Source organism: Cavia porcellus, unplaced genomic scaffold (assembly GCF_034190915.1).
Source record: "Cavia porcellus strain 051 isolate PalLab524CR breed Dunkin Hartley unplaced genomic scaffold, mCavPor4.1 scaffold_16, whole genome shotgun sequence".
In the NCBI taxonomy this organism is placed as follows: Eukaryota; Metazoa; Chordata; class Mammalia; order Rodentia; family Caviidae; genus Cavia; species Cavia porcellus.
Window position 1 is genome coordinate 18,492,475 of NW_026947499.1, and position 16,380 is coordinate 18,508,854.

Sequence of the window (16,380 nt, forward strand, 5' to 3'; positions counted from 1 at the left end):
GCAGGATGGCTTGGTTCCAAACTCCTTGACTTTTGTCAAGATGGCCTTGTTTTCCTCTTCTGTCAAATGGAAGTGAGACCAGTGCTTCCTCTCGGGCATGAGGTCAGGGCTGTTATGGGAAAGAAAATTTTTAAAAATTTCTTAATTGTTTTGATATTTGCCGTAATAAGTTATGTAAAGCGAAGAAATTGGCCGCCGATTGGAGACACAGGCCTGTAATTTTAGCACTCTGGGAAGCTGAGGTAGGAGAGTTACAAGTTCAAGCCCAGCCAGAGTACTTTAGCAAGACCGTGTCTCAAAGTGAAAACAAAACAAAACAAAAGGGCTGGCTGGAGATGTAGTTCAGGGACAGCCTGGGGTTCGAAGCCCAGCACTGAGGGGCGGGGGAAGCCAAGAAACCGGAGCTGGGAGGTGGGACTTGGTCAGGGATGCAGGCTGCTCCCAGGGACGTCCAGGAATGCTATGGACTCTCACAGACACAGTCACAGCTACTTGGTTATCGGCTGTCCTTTGCCTTGCCCTTGGTCTTGCTGTGTCTGGGTAAGAAGCTCCTCGATTGCTCACACCCTGGGGCGCTCTGGACAATTTGCTTCCTCTTTGGGAGGTAAGTTCCTAAAAACTGGGGGTGCTGCCTGGCACTCTCAGGGTGGGAAGTAGCAGTGATGAAACAGGATCCTGGCTCCAGGCTGGCCTCAGACAGATTTCTGTGACCACCCATAGGGCCTGTCTGGGCCTCCCCTGGGGTGTCACTTGGAAATGGTGCAGACATCTCTAGATCATCAGTTCCTTAGTGGGGTTCAAAGCTTTGGGGTTCCTGGCTATCCCCCAGACCCAAGACACAGAGTGCTGTATGATGCTGGGTTGGAGGCCAGCGGCCAGCTGCCTGGTGTCTGGTCCTGTCTTCCAGGGCACCTGCTGTTCTCCTGATTCCTCCGTCTCCTTCCCTCCCTCCTCCCCTCCTCTCTCCTCCCTTTCCAGTTCCTTCCTTCCTTCCTTCCTTCCTTCCTTCCTTCCTTCCTTCCTTTCACCGTTCCAAAGCCAGTGCTCTGGACCAGCTGTGATTTTCCAGAGGTTGAATGGAGCATCTCTGGGCAAAACCAAGCACAACCCTGTCCCCAGTGGAGGTGTCCTGGAGGCCTCCAGTGCCCGATGGTTCTTGGTGGCCTCTTCCCTCTGGGAGCTAGCTGTGATCAGACTGTGTCCGGACCCTGGAGGAGGTGTCTCTGCTGTGTAGGACACGTGTGTCTACAGCTCACCACACCCGTACTCAGCACGTCATGGTTATTAAAAAAAATAAACCACTCATGAGGGATTTAATAAGATCCCCACAGTACAGGGGCACCCGCCCCATACCTTAGGAAACAGAATCTGGGAGCATTGTCTGAAGACCTCTCTTTCCTTTGGGGAAAACCAAATTTTCACTAAACTTATTTTCAAGTCATGAGTTCTATTTTTAAAACATAACAGTTATTTTGGGAACATACGCTATAAAAACAAAGGTTTAGAATTTTGCATTCAGCACCAATAATACCCCTGAGTATATTTCAACAAGATTACCATGTCTTAGAAGCCTTTGGGTCAACTCTAGTGAAGGGCAGAGGCTGGTACTGATCTCCTGTCTGTGTGGTTCAGGTGGAAAAATTTAGGGTAGAGAATCTGTGGATTTTCAGGAGCATAGAGAGGCGAAGTAACTTGCCAAACATCACACAGCTGGTGAATGGATGAGCCAGGGTTTGAACCCAGGCAGCCTTAATCACAGCTTTTGGAAACGTGCCACCTTGGTGAGCCCTAAGCCTATCTGTCCCCCTCCATCTGCAGGCAGGCATGTTTCCTGGCCAAAGACACCTTTTCTTCCAGAGCCTGGGCACCTGGAGCTAGACAAGAATGAATAAAAGAACATTTTTTGAAGCCTTATGATGGCCTCTGACTTGGACTCCTGTTTTAACCCAGCTGCCCCGTAGCGGAGCCTGAGGCAGGGGTTTGGATGAATCTGGTATACTGAAGACAGGCTCTCAGGCAGGGTTGGGATGCAAATGAGGTGACTGAGGTCAGCTCATGCCTGGGCAGGATTGGACTTCATCTTATTTAAAATGTTAAGATTTTGCTCATCATGAATTTTTGTATTAATTTTAACTTTTAAAAATCTTATTTATTTTTGAGTTTTGGGGCACTCCCCAAATTTATGAACATTCCCTTTCCCCAGTTTTAGCTCTGCTCTAAGCAGATGGGGAATATTTTTGTCTGTTGCCAGTTGCTGCTAATAAACAGCACCAGAGTCTGGGTACATTGTAGAGAAAAAGAGATTTATTTTGGCTCATGATTCTGGTTAAAGGTCAAGGGGCTGCATCTGGAGATGGCCATCAGTGCTTGGCAGGGTCCCCAGCAGCTCAGGGCACAGGACAGGGTGTGTGTAAGAAGCCGTGCAAACAGGCTTTTATGACAGACGCACTCTGCAGCCGAACCACTAACTCATTAACCCACAATCCCACAAATGGATTCACACACTCAGGGGGTGGAGCCTTAGCCACCACTTAAAGATGCCACCTGTCAGTATTATAATGAGGAATGAGTTAGAGCTGGAGGTTTGCAAAGACCACACCATCATCAAACCACAGCAGGGAGGGTGGAAGGAGCCGAGCAAGCCCGTGCCTCGGTGGGGACGGCCTCATTGGTGGCCCTGGGATGTGGCTTGTACCCCGTACCGGTGAGGGACAGGCTGAGGGCTGGTCTCAGGAGAGGGAAGCTGTGAGCCAATGCAGGTGTTGGAGGGGGGCCCTAGTTCATGAACAGGCTCCGCCCTGGACACCAACCCCATCCACCACCAGGCCCTGTGTTGTATATGGCTGGCAGGCTGGGTTGCTTCATGTTTTGTTGTTTTGTTTATTAGTAGATGTTTGGGATACAAAATAAGGGTATGCATCATGGAGAATTTGTATCTATAAATATTGCATCTTGGTCATTTTGACTTCCCTCTCTCATTTCTCCCCATCCTCAGATACCCTTGTTAGCTCCACAAAACCTGTGTCCCTGTGTCTTTCATTTGGGTCTTCCAATTATTTATACTTTGAATACTTATACTTTTTTTTTTTAATCGGTATCCAGGATCGAACTCACGACTGCCTGCTTGCAAGGCAGGTTCTTATGCCGCTGAGCTAAATCCCCAGCCCCCAATACTTATACTTTTATAAATATTTTATTTACACCTTCTCAAATAAGAGAAATCATGCAGTATTTAACCTTCTGAATCTGACGTATTTCACTAAGCACTATGGTCTCAAGATGCGTTCGTTTCTCTACAAATGACTCTGAGTTATCCTTCTTTATGGCTGAGAAGTATTGCGTTGTGTATAAACACCCACATTTTCTTTATCCAGCCGTTGGTGGGCATACAGGCTGCTTCCAAGGTTGGACGGTGTTTCTTTAAACAGGACCTCGCTGGAGCTGCGGGGATCTTGGAGCTTCTTACAGGGTGCAGGAAGGAGATGGGCAGTGGGCGGAGCCAGTGGGTGTGGGCGGAGCCAGGCAGTTACAGGCAGGAGGGGGTGGAGCTTATGGGGAGGCCAAAGCCCTGAGGATGGAGGGAGAAAAAAAAGAGGGCTTTTCCCCTGGGGGACCCTGCACATGTGAGGGTCTTGCGAGGCTGGCTGGTGCCTTGGCCTGGCAGGGAAGGGGTGCTGGGGTTAGTTCTGTGTCGCAGTTGCCTGGAGGGGTTAGGTGTCCCAGTGGATTTCAGGAGAGCAAACTGCAAGCTTTCCTGTTGCCCACCTCCTAGAGCCCGGGCCGGGAGGCACAGGCCTCCTCCCTATCCCAGCCTTTCCTTGAGGATTTGGGGGGACACCAGGGTCCATAAGCTCTTGCTAGAACTCCACCTCTGCTCCACACCGTGCCTGCGTTTCCGCCATGGATCCCAGCAGCATCTCAAGTTTGAGCCCAAACTGGCAATTTAGAGACTTAGACTCTTCGTCAAAACAAAAAGTGAAGTGGGCGGAGTCTCTAGCCCAGAGTGAAGGCCCTGGGTTCGGGGTCTTCAGCGTCTCTTCCTCCTGCATCACCAGGGACACCACCGCACAACCTTAAACCCCGCTCAGGGCTGAGTTGCTTCTCCTTCTGCAGGGAGAATGAATGCGCACAGGTCTTGTGCCTGGGTGACTGCCCCAGTCTGAAATGTCAGCAGCCCTGTTCCTCCTGCCCTGAGCTTTTCTTCTGTCAAGCAGGGCCTCCCCTGACCTGGCAGCTGGAGCTGCCATCTTCCCCGCACCCAGGGCTTGCTGTGCCGGCTTCCTGTGTGTTTCCCCAGCCTGGCTTCGGGTTTCCATAGGCAGGATCTACATGTTTGTATTTATCCAGCTCCTGTCCTGACGCCTGTCAGGTAACTGGTGGTCAGTTGAGGTTTAGTCAGTGTCTGAATGAGGAATATGTTATCTGTCATCCGATATTTATACCTCACTGTGAAAGAACCTTTGGGAGGAAGCTTTTAAAATTCATTCCCTTAGGACTGTACCACAGTCATGTCTGACGTAATGTCATATAATAAAAAGACTCATGATCATACTTAATTGCAGTAATAATAGTGATATCATTTAACCTGTTGAAGATTTATTATGGTCCATGCACCATTGTTTTATATTCTTCCTCTTATTATATCTTAGTATCAGCTCTATGAAGTACATACTCTTGGTGCTCCATTTTACAGATAGGGAGACAGAGGCCATACAGCAGACCTGACATTTGAACTTGGGCATCTGGCTCCAGAGTCTATACCCTTAATCACCCCACCTTGACAGTAGCCCTGGTTTCAAGTCCTGGCTTCTCCATGTTCAAGCTGTGTGACCCTGGATAGATTGCTTGACTCCTCTGCGATTTTCTTTCTTTATCTGTGAGCTGCATGGGGAGGTGGTTAGCAGGGCAATCTGGAGGCAAAGGGAGAGAGCAGGAGAGCCTCAGGTTTGACTGCTGTGGTTCCCAAAGCTCAGCAGGGCAGCAGTTTCCAAGGTCTGTGTGGCAGGGTGCTCAGGAACTTGCCCCAGAGATGCCATGGGCCGGGTTCTTTGCAGGACAAAGAGGCAGGGAGGAGGGAGACAAAGGCCTCTCTGTTTGCCACTTAGGCCTGCGGGCAGGTGAGTGGGGAGGACGGTGAATGTTTCAAAGAAGGAGACCAGACTCCTGCCCAGGAGGGGTGGACACCTTGTTGCCAGCAGGGTCGGTGTTGAACTGTGGGTGGAAAATTCTTTTGCATCCTTTCCTGATCTGGAAAAGCTGGGGCAAGTTGATGGAAGGAAAGGTTTTAATACCCCACGAATGTCATCATTGCTTTATTTTAGAAATGAAGAAAACCAGAAAATATCCAGGCCTGGTGGCACAGGCCAGTAACCCCAGGACTCTGGGAGGCTGAACCAGGAGGATCATTATAATTGCATGGACAATTCAGTGCCCTAGGGAGACCCTTCCTCAAAATAAAAAAGGAGACTGGGATGTAGCTCAGTATGAAGCCCTTGGGGGTCCATTCCCACTAATGCAAAAATAAAAGGGGACGCTGCCAGGGGCTGCCCCAGTATGCCAATTTTCCTCCAAAATGTGATTCTTTGTGATGTCGGGCTCCTGCCTATGGGATCTGGACAGCACTGGAACCTGCCAGCTGACCTGCCACTTCCCTGTTCTCTTTCAGCCTGACTGGTTTCCTCTAGGGGGACCCACAGAGCTCAGCTCCCCCTTCAGGGCCCCACACAAGTCTGCCTTCCTGGTCTGTCTGCAGAGCACTCTCCTGATTCCGGGTTCCTGCAGCTTCCTCCTACCTGAGACCTAAGCTTCACTCTTTACCTTTAGATGAGAGGGATAACCAGGAGAACCCTTTCTGTGCAGAAGGAAGCACCATCTAAACGCCTGACAGTTCCTGACCCAAGGGGCTGGCAGCCAGCTATCTTCTTAAATAGCTGTCTGAACCTCAGTTTCCCTGTCTGTAAGTGAGGATCATAGCAGCGCCTGCCTTACAGGGCCCTTATAGGAATCTGATGACGCAGGGCTGGAGCTGAGCACAGGGCCCACACGAGGTCGGTGGCAAGGGCAGGGTAGAGAGATAACTTACTGTTATCTCAGATAACTTACTGTGCAGACCGGGCTTTGAGACCGAATGGAGCCTGCTTCATGAGTGTGTAAGTGGGGGGTGGCCTAGGACAGTGCCTCCACATCTTACAAGTCCTCCTCAGGGTCATTTGTTTCATAAAACATGCCAACAGCCATGTGAGTGTAGGGATGCCAGGCCTGTCCCCCTTGGGCACAGAGAAGCCTCTGTTGTGGCATTTTCCACCAAGAACAGCATGTCCCTTACGGTTGCTGACCCTTCCAGAGGACCAGTTCTGAGGGACAATCACAGAGGTAATCTGAGAAGACAACTTCAGGGACCATCGTTCAGACCCTCTCTCAGATGTCTAGAAATTTCTGGAGATTAAACCAGCAACGGTCCATGTGTGCCTCTAGATGGAAATGAACAGTTACCCCTCCCCTGGCATGTCTGGGGAAAGCGCCTTTTTCTGAACTGCCGTACAGGGCAGTGTCACCCGTGGCACCTTCAAAACATCTGGGAACTCGAGGCTGGGCGTGGTCAGACCCAAAGGCTCCCCCTGGAGAAGGCTGTGAGCAGGAGCCCGGGCCATGGAGCTGGTCTGCCTGGAACACTGGGGGCCCGTACACAGGGCGCCCACTGTCTCCTTTAGGACACGTCCTGGTGTGTGCATTTTCCATTTGCCCCTCGGTCCTGGCTCCAGCTCTGCCCCGGCCCACATCCCCCTTCCTCCTTTCACGGTTACTTTTTATTTCTGTTTCCCGAGTAGTGAACCTTTATGGAACTGTTCCTCTTTCTGAGCCAAAACCAGTCCATAAGCAAGCAAACAAATCCACAACCCTACACCAAAAACACACCCAGAGAAAGCATTTCCACCGACTGAGCCAGCCGGCAAGTAGGTGAGGAGGATGCAGTCCTAGCACTCCGGAAGGCCAAGGCAGGAGGTTTGCAAGTTCGAGCCCAGCCTTGGCAACTTAGTGAGACCCTGTCCCAAAATAAAAATAAAAATCAAAGGGGGTGGACGGGTGGGGATATGGCTCAGTGGGAAGGCCCTAAATTCAATCCCTAATTCTTTTTTTTTGTTGGTACCGGGGATTGAACTCATGACCACCTGCTTGCAAGGCAGGTGCTTATGCCACTGAGCTAAATCCCCAGCCCCTCAATCCCTAATTCTATAAGAGAAAAAAAAAAAAAAAAAAAAACAAAAGAAGAAGAAGTTGCAGAGAAACTGCTGACCAAGGTCCACGGGAGGGAGTGGGCACACCGCTGGGGAGGGAGGTGGCCCATCTGATCTGTGTGACTCCAGGGACCTGACCAGGCCTGAGATGAACACAGCAGGTGTTTCCAGAAGAGCAGATGGGAAGGAAGTGCTTTCTGATGACCTGAGTCTCTAGAAGTCATGCTGGTGGAGACTCAAGACTCTCACTTTCTCTATCTGAGTACCAATCTTCAAACCTCAAGCCACAAGCACGCTTGTTTCTGCCTGTCTCTGTACATGCCTGGAGTGACAGGTGACAGCTTGGTTTGCTTGTGACATCCTAGGACATACCTCAGCTTTGGCAGACTGGGATGGCCTGTCAGCAAATACATTCCACACGCATGGACTCACGCACTTTGCAGACGCGGGAGCTGCGTCCTGTGCCCAGCTGGGAGCTGGCGTCTGGGTTTGCTGTGACCCTGAGACTTTTCTCTAACATAGCGTGGCAGACCTGCAGACCCTAAAGCCTCGCTAACAATGACTTCTAGGATTCTAGAACTTTCTCTGGTCTCACACCAGCTTTCTCTTTGCTGTGGAAGGAGAGAGGTGGACAGTTTTCCCAGCCAGACTCCTCCCGGGTCAAGGTTGGGCTTTGCCTCAGAAGAGGTGACAGCGCGGTATCAGGGGCAGCCTGCCCCTCCTCCCCAGAGCCTGGGAACAGGGTGGGATCTCACACTCCCCCATCCTGAGTGCTGGCAGCTTCGCCAGCCCATCTATCAGCTGTCTGGGCTGGAGCAAGGAAATTCCCAGGGGCCAGAGCTGCCTGGCAGGCCAAGGTTCCTGTGTCTGGGCCTTGTGCCCAACGGCTCAGAGCTGTGGGGTCTCAGGGTCCACTGGGATGGCCTGGCCCTCGCAGCACCCCTTCCTGCCCCTTGAGCCCCATGCCTTTTTGAGGTGGATGAGTTGGGGGCCTCCAAGGGTTCTGTGAGGCAGGGGTGCAGATGTGTGCTGTGTGGCTCACCTGCCAGACCTGGGCTCCCACCTGTGCCCAGGTGATAAGGTCTATGCCCAGAGGACAAGCTGCTGATCATGCATAAAGGACAAACATGGTCATCAAAGTCATGGACCTTGGGGTTAGAACAGTTGAGATGCAAATCTCCCCTCACCCCTTCCTAGCCATGGGCTCTTGGGTCAGTGCCCTGGCTGCTGCGTGCCTCAGTTTCCACATCTGAAAATTGGCAATGAAAACATCTGTCCAGAAAGCTCATTCTGAGGAGAGGCACTAGGGGTCCAGGCGGTGCCTAAATGGAGCCTAATGTCATCTGGAATCTCTAGGGATTTTGATCCTCTTACAGGCGATAAGCAGTGGGTGAGGCCTTCCCAGTCCTCAGGGGGTCGCACCGTGAGGGAGAGGAAGGTAGGGAAGCCAAGTGGACAGATTTCACAGCCTTGTCATGAAGGGCTGTCAGCCCACCTGGGGATGCTGAGACACTGTGACAAGATACAGGGACATTTTAAATTTCTCAGGCTCCCATAGAGCTGACACTGAGCCCCGGCTCCCTGGGCGCTGGCTGGTGGTCCAGACTCAGGGTCTGTGCATGGGATATAGCACCCTCCCCAGGCATGGTGTGTCTTGCCAGGATGCCAGGAGATGGCGTGGGGGTTAAGTGCCCTGCCGGGTACCTGGCACATTCCCAAGGGTTATTCTTTCTTCTTGTCACTTGGCTGCCTGCCCAGGGTCATTTGTTCACAGGGCACAGTGAGGCTGCGAGGAGCCAGGGGACTCTTGTGAAAATCGCACCACTACCCAAGCCAGAAGTGACAGTGCATACCTGTCATCCCAGCTACTCTGGAGGCTGAAGCAGGAGGATCACAATTTAAAACCCAGCCTGGGCCAATTAGCGAGACTCTCTCTCAAAACAAAAAGGATAAAAAAGAATGGATTCGGTCCCCAGTATTAAAAAGAAAGAAAGGGAAGAAAAAGAAGGGAAAAAAGAAAAGAAAAAAAAGAAAAAAAAAACACATCTTAGGCTGAGGAACTCACAGAGGGAAGCCTCGAGGGCCTTGAGCCCTGTGTTGGGGGCACTGGACTCCCTGAGCACAGGGAATGGGCTGGAATAGAAGGACTTGTGCTCGGAGACTCCCCAAACCCTTTACCAACCTGCCCAAGAGCCTCCCGAGAGCCCTGAGGCCCCATCCTGGGTCAGCCACCCCAGGCTCACAGCCTGCTCTGGGCTGGCCCAGGAGAAGAGGCGTCATTTGGAGCCGAAGATGCCTTCCTGGAGCCCCAAAGGCTGGTCCTTCATCTCCTGGGCTCTTCAGAGCTCCCCACCTCGCATGCCTGTCTCGGGAAGGGCCTGCCTGTGAGCTCAGGTCCGGCTGCTGCTCTGCCTCGCTCCAGTCCTGCCCTCCTCCATGCTGGAAGGGCCTGGGTTGTTCGGGGCTGGGGATGAGGAATCAGCATTGCCATGGTGACCATATTTCATCCGCAGCATACGGGCTCTGGTGGAGGTGAAGCCCAGCACCCGGGACTGCCCAGTGTGGGCCCCTCTGGCTTCTCCCAGGACTCATCAGGCATCTCTGGTCCTCCTCTATCTGCTCATTCAAGATTTTTCTTGGAGCGTTGATGGTTATCATGAAAACAGCAGTAGAAACAAAACCTCCTATGTTTTCTGAAGAAATAACTTTAACAAAAATGAGATTGACAGATGACACAGTTCTGCATTCCTGGAACCTCACAGATGTTCCCGATCTTCAGCTCACAGGGGCCTCAGCTCACTGGGTGCTCCAGTGTGGCCCATCACACATGTCCTGGTTAGGAACTGGATTCTTTTAGAAAGACAGGCTCCCTCTGCTTAAAACCATGGATGGCTCCCCATTGTTCACACAGTACAGTTGATGGCTTTCAGGGGGCCTTACAATCCGAACCTCTCTTCTCTTCTCCTGCCACACCCTGCAGTCCCACTTTATCAAGCCTCTGTGACTGTGCACTGTCCCTCTGCAGGGACCCCTTCTCCCTCTGTTGCTCCATCCGGCAAAGGTCTTGTGCTCTCGAAGAACTCAGCTCCAATGCTGCCTCCTCCGAGAGCTCCCCTGCCTCCCAGCCGCTTTTGCTTGGCTTTGGATGGAGGAGGACCACAACTCAGCAATCAGTAGGGCCCGAGGGGAGACAGAAACGCTGAATGTGCGTTTTTCACTTCTGCAAAGAAATGTGTGCCCTCCCACGAAAGTGGACAGCAAGAACGGCTTGGTTCATCTTCCTCACCAGATTGATCTCATTTCTGCAACACCTAATACCAGGGGCAGGCAGCATGACTATCTGAAGGTGACTTGTTGCCCCCAGAGTCCAGGGACAATAGGGAGGGGTGGGGACTGTGCCAAACCCCACCCTATGTCGAACACAGTTCACCCTGGTCAGTTTGCAGGAAATTCGAACTTTAGGTGGCATCTTAATATCCTCTGCAAGGGCAGGAATGGGGTCAACTTAATCCTACAGCTCTGGCAAGGAGGTGGCATTCAGGAAGTGCCTGCTGACAGTGTTTTAGTGAATGGATGAATGCATGAATCTGTGCCTCTTTCATGTACCTGTCAATTCTGCTCCCGTCTCAGGACCTTTGCACTTGGCATTCCCACGGCCTGGAATTCTCCATTAGATAGCTGCACGTCACCCCCTGCTCAGGTCTCCATTCCAATGTCAGAGGCACCTACATTCTGTACTCTGTTTCCTCTTATAGTTTATTCCCCGCACATCTCGCCCCTTGCATTCATTTTCCCCACATTTACATAATGCTTCCTGTGAGCCACACATGCTCCTAACCCATCACCAACATAAATTCATTCAGTCCTCGTAAACACCCACTAAGGGAGAGCTACTCGCAGCCCTATTTTTCAGATAAGGAAACCGAGGCAGAGAGGGATGGTGACTTCCCAAGGTCACATAGCTGGTGACTGGCAGGCTGCTTCTGGAGCCATCTGCCTTCTTTGTTCAGTGTTAATTATTTATCTGTTGGGTACCCTCAGGCCCCTCCTAAGGGCAGGATGTGTCTGTTCTATCCTCTGCTGTGTGCGTGGTGTCACATGGGTCTTGCACATAGTAGGCATTCAGTAAATAGTTCCCAGAAGGAGGCAGGAAAGGAGGGAGGAATGGAATCCCAAGGAGTCCTTGGCCCCGGGAGCTTAGCCCGGTGTCGGAAGCCTCGCAGCCTCCTGGAGGGGTTGAGTCAGCCTGCTGGGAGACCCCACCCTGTGCTCCAGTAGAACCTCTGTTTTCTGACCCTTCCAAGCGAAGGTGCCAAACCACACTGGGCTGGGCCCACGCTGAACTCACTTCCTGCCCTACAGGAGCCAGGAATCTTGGGAACAAAGTGCCGCTGAGGGGCAGCCAGCGAGGGGCCTGAGTGGGGCCACCCTTGGCCAGATGTGCCTGGGCAGAAAGTACCCAAGGCTCTGAGAAGGAGAACAGAGGGGTGTGGAACACACATCAGTCTTGCCCTATGACATGATCCCCCTCCGTCACGGTATGAATTCAGTGACAGCGGTCATGGTGAGTGCGTCACCAGCCTGGTTTCGTTGCTCTTCATGGCTCCTTGAGATGCGTGCTCGAGAGGAGAAGCCCAAGGTTAGAGAGGTGGGGTAACTTACACAACGCCACAGTGCAGGAGCTAGAATCAAAACCTGCTTCCCAGAGACGCCCAACAGATTTCCAGGAGAGTCAGGGGAGGGAAAGCTGGAAGCCCAGCCCGGACGCCTGTTCTGCCTACTCGCTGGGTTACTGGGGGCTTAAGGGAAGAGTTCTAAGTCTGAACCTCAGTCTTCTCATCTGTGAAATGAGGCTGAGAGGTTGTAGCATCGTTTGAGATCCCGCAGAGGGCTGGCTCTCTGTCCAGGCTGTTCTCCTGCACAGCAGTGTCGGCCGATCCACAAGTCCCAAAAGTAGCCACAGATTCACAGAGACCTCTGTCACATAGCCAGGGCCACCTCCTCCTTCAGCTTTCCCAGGGTGACAGCTGTGCTCCTCCTGAAAGATTTTAATAAAGTGTGCTTGCACCCCCCTCGATGGGACAGAGACACTTTGGCTCCCACAGATCACCACTGTCTGAGCCCCTCTGGAGCAGGGTGATAACATGAACCCCATTTTAGAGACAAGGTCCTTGGCCCACAGTCACAGAGCCAGGAAGGCCTTTGAACCCCGATTGCCCAGCTCCCCTTGGGGCTCTGAGTCACTGCAAACCTTGTTGCAGCCATCAGGGATCTGGTCTTGCTTTTGGGGTGGCAGAGGGGAGGGCTATAAATTGAACCCCTGAAGCAGAGATCTTAGAGCTGTATGGGGTCCCCAGAGATCACTTTGCAGGACCCTGATCCCGAATTTCCTGCAATGAAGGTTTTATTCTTGCTATTTAATGGGGACTCAATCACAGTTCAGAGAGTCAAAGTAACTTCCCAGAACCGCACAGTGCAGTGCCACTCTCCAACTGTGGAGCTTTTAAAACAGGACGGGAGACTTTGGGATCATCAGCTCCAAGGTCCTTGTTTTGTAGCTGATGGATGGAGAGTTGGGGATGGGAGAGCTTCCCGAGGACATTTGCTAAGTGGAGCTTGTGAAGTGTAAAAGAAATAGCATGCGATTCTTGACTTGGGTTCAGATCTTACCTCTGTCATTTACTACCTATGTGACCTCAGGGAAGCTCTCAACCTGGCTGGGCCCCAGCTTCTCAGCTCTAAAATGGACTGAAGAAGAAATCACTGCCCCATAGGGCTTGGGCCAGGTAATGCTCACAAAGCACCCATCAGTGTCCTGATATACATAGTAGGTGCTCAATAAAAGGAAGTTAGTCTGTTGATGGCTCAGAGGTGCCTATCAGGGCTCAAAGATGCCTGCCAGGATAGCCTGCCATGTCTCATACACCTGGCTAGGCTCTGGCATGGCTTTGAGGTCCTGCAGAGGTGTTCTCCTCATTATTTTGACAGAGATGGAAAAGGAAGGAGCAAAGCCTAGGGATTAAAAGCAATGATCAAGGCCTGGGGATATAGCTCATCAGCACAGTGCTTGCCTGGCAGGTGTGAGGTTGTGAGTTAAAAAGGCAAGAGACAGACCCTTGAGTCCCTACAGTGTTGTTCTTCCCTGTCACAGGCAGGGTGGGGACACTGTCGGGCGGGGGGGGGGCTCTTTAAGAGTACCTGCTGGGTACCTCAAAGTGCCAGAGTAGAGTGCGGTGTCTCTGTGGCTGGACCCTGGCGCCAAACATTGGCTGTGCTGGACCAGACTTAGGAAGACAGAGGCTGGGCAGCAGCTTCTGAAGAACACCTGGGCCCTCGCAGATTCTGCTCTCCAAATGCACACGCTAAGCCCCAGGCTGGCTGCTGGCTTGGAGACAAACAGATCCCGCAGCAGCTTTGCCGACCACATCCTGAGCAGCCTACGTGGACGCGCCCATGCCTGATTCTTCCAGATGTGCTGTGTACACAGCTCAGGATTATCAGCCTGACGGGCTCCAGGCTGACTTGGAGGATTAAGTGTATGGCTTCCCAGACCAGGGCGAGATCAGCAAGGGCTGATATTTATTTAGGGGCCACCTCCAGGGTCCAGCCTGTGTTTATGTGAAGAGGCATGGCTGTCTTCCCAGTGGCTCTGTGTACCAGCCTGGTGGCTGGGGTACACTGCACCCATCACCCGGGCCTGGGATGGCTTTCTGGCCTGGAAGCAGAGACATCCACCCACATGCTCTTGCTGGGGGCTCTGTGGTTAGGAATGGCCACAAAGGCAGTGGAGTCTCCCACATGGTAATGGGGCTGGGTTTTTGAAGAAGTGTCCGTGATTCATCTGGGCCTCTGGTGGCTGCTGCAGGCTTGGCTGGCAGGAAGGCAGGGTTGAGGCTTCCATAAGGCGTTGGTCTGGATTCTAGGACAAGAAAAAGGCGTGAAGGAAAGATCTACCCTGTGTTTCAGTTTCCAGTTACTGTAACAAATACCTGATATATATATTAACTTAAGAGGAGGAAAGGTTTATTTTGGCTCATGGTTTTGGAGGTTTCAGTCCATAGTTAATTACTTTGGGCCTTTGATGAGATAGCACATCATGGTGGCTCGAGTGGTGGGAGAAGGAATTTATCTCACGGTAGCCAGGAAGCAAACCCAGAGAGGAAGAATTTAAGGTCCCAATAGATACCTCTCTGGTGGCCTAACTTCCATTACATCCCACTTCTCAAAGCACCACCGTCTCCCAGTTGCATGGTCTTCAACATGTGGGCTTTTATGAAACACTATCCAAGTCACCGTAAAGTAAGAGTCTGGTTAGGGGTTTGCGGCAGCTATTTGGGTGAGCAGATGAATGGCAGATCTATGTGGTGCTCAGGAGACAAAGTGGGCAAATGTGGGGTGAAGGGAGGGGGGTGTGGAGTGTGTTCCCATTAGGGTGTCGGCAGGAGCGGATGATGAGAGCCTGTGCAAGAGGGGCTCAGGAAGGGACAGGAGAAGGGACATGTGTTCTCCGGGTGTGGCCATGGAAAGAGTCCTTGTCATCCCCACGCTGAGAGGCTAGACAGGGAGTTATGGCCCAGAGGGGTCAGGCCAGGAGACCCTTCACACCCTTCTGGACTAAGTCGGAAGTCAGAAGGCGAGGACGGAGGGGCCAGCAGGCCTGAGACCAGGTCCTGGGGAGGAAGCAGATTCTTTCAGGGCTCCTTGCATTTGCCCATCTCCTCTGGGTCCCAAGCTCAAACACAGCGCTGCTGCCGAGCCCAGGAGAAAGTGGGCAAGGCTTTCTGGCAGCTCTGCCTCAGCTCCTGTGGTGACTCAGCAGGAGCCCCTGCGTGGGTGTGGGACCAGGGAGGAAGCAAGTCCCATCTCCTCCCCGCACTCAGCTAATTCTGTCCCGGTCGGCAGCCAGGCCTGCGGCTGGCGCGTCTGCTGGCGCTGTCTTTCCTGGCTCCTGACCCTCCTGCAGTCTTGTGGGAGCCAGAAGGCCTCTTCTTTCTGCTGGGGAGGGTAGCAGACAGGGTGACAACCAGGGGACCCCAGCAGTGGACAAAGACATCCTGACCTGTGGTTGTCCCGGTGGGGCTAGCCAGGATGTTCAGACGAGAGACAGTCAAGCACCAGATGGATGCCTGACACTATTTTTGCTACTGACTGAGGCTGTAATCTTGGGCTTTGAGGTCAGAGAGTTTGTGGTTCAAACCTTAAGCTGATCCTGTATGAACCTGGGCTCAAACCTCCCTGGATTATCAAGTGTGTGAGGCTCTGGGGGTATACCATGTGCATGACAGACAGGCCCTGAACCTTGTCTCAGTTTCCCCAGGATTGAATCAGGACATGCCCTGAGGGGCCTCCCTGCCCCTAAACGCCTTTTGGAGCAGAACAGGAGGAGCGCTGTCCAGGTCCCCCGGCGGAACTATCAGGGTGGGCCATGGTGGTGGGAGTCAGGCCAGGAGCCAGGCCAAACAAGGCCATTTGCAGCATGAAGGAAGACTTTCCAGCTCCCTGATGGGCTCCCACGCCCACGGGTCTCGATAAGGCTCTTGCCATTGGCCAGGAGCCTGCAGCTCTGGTAGATTAGCGGCAGAGCGTGGAGGGAGAGTCTGTGAGTCACAGCAGAGCTGACAGTTTGTGCTGGCCAGGCAGAGGGACAGTGATGTCACAGGTGAGTGATGTCACATGCAGGTGAAGGGCAGGGAGCCTCTCTGTGGGGAGGACTGTCTGGGGTACAGGCAGGCAGGAAGAGTGGGTCCTTTGCAGGCTCATGGCCATTCAACCAAGGGGCCCAAGCGAGCAGTGACAGGAGAAGCAAAAGGCAAACATCTGCTGCCCAGACGTTCCTTGGCCTCACTGTCCCCTGAGCCACTGGGGACACAGGTCAGACAGGAGCAGTCAGAGCAAGGGACCCCGGTGTCATAGGAATGTGGGCTCCAACCCCTGTGCTGTCTGCTACTTGCCAGATGAGGCGCAGGCGGGGACCTCAGCAACCACCCACTCTCCCTGCCCCAGCCCTTGGTTTTTGTTCCCTGGGCTCTCCTGGCTATGGCAGGGCCCGTGGAAATGACCTTATGGGGTCCAGGGAAGCGGAGGGGAACAGGGCATGCTCTCACCTGGAGTCTGCTGAGTCCCAGCGTCCAGGTGGGCGGTCCTG

The 16,380-nt window shown here is 52.8% G+C and overlaps 1 protein-coding gene across 5 annotated transcripts in view; it reads left to right on the forward strand.

Moving 5' to 3' along the window:
- Positions 1–16,380, forward strand: part of Cmklr1 (chemerin chemokine-like receptor 1) — a 97,242-nt gene that overhangs the window by 63,159 nt on the left and 17,703 nt on the right. Inside the window, exon 1 of one of the 5 annotated variants that reach the window (XM_063225809.1) lies at positions 16–604. The exons of 3 other annotated variants lie outside the window; for them this stretch is intronic. The gene's annotated coding sequence lies outside the window, so the exon portion shown is untranslated. Of the gene's footprint in view, positions 1–15; positions 605–15,386; positions 15,895–16,380 lie in introns of those variants that run through there. One more of the 5 variants, XM_063225808.1, reaches the window with a different exon arrangement.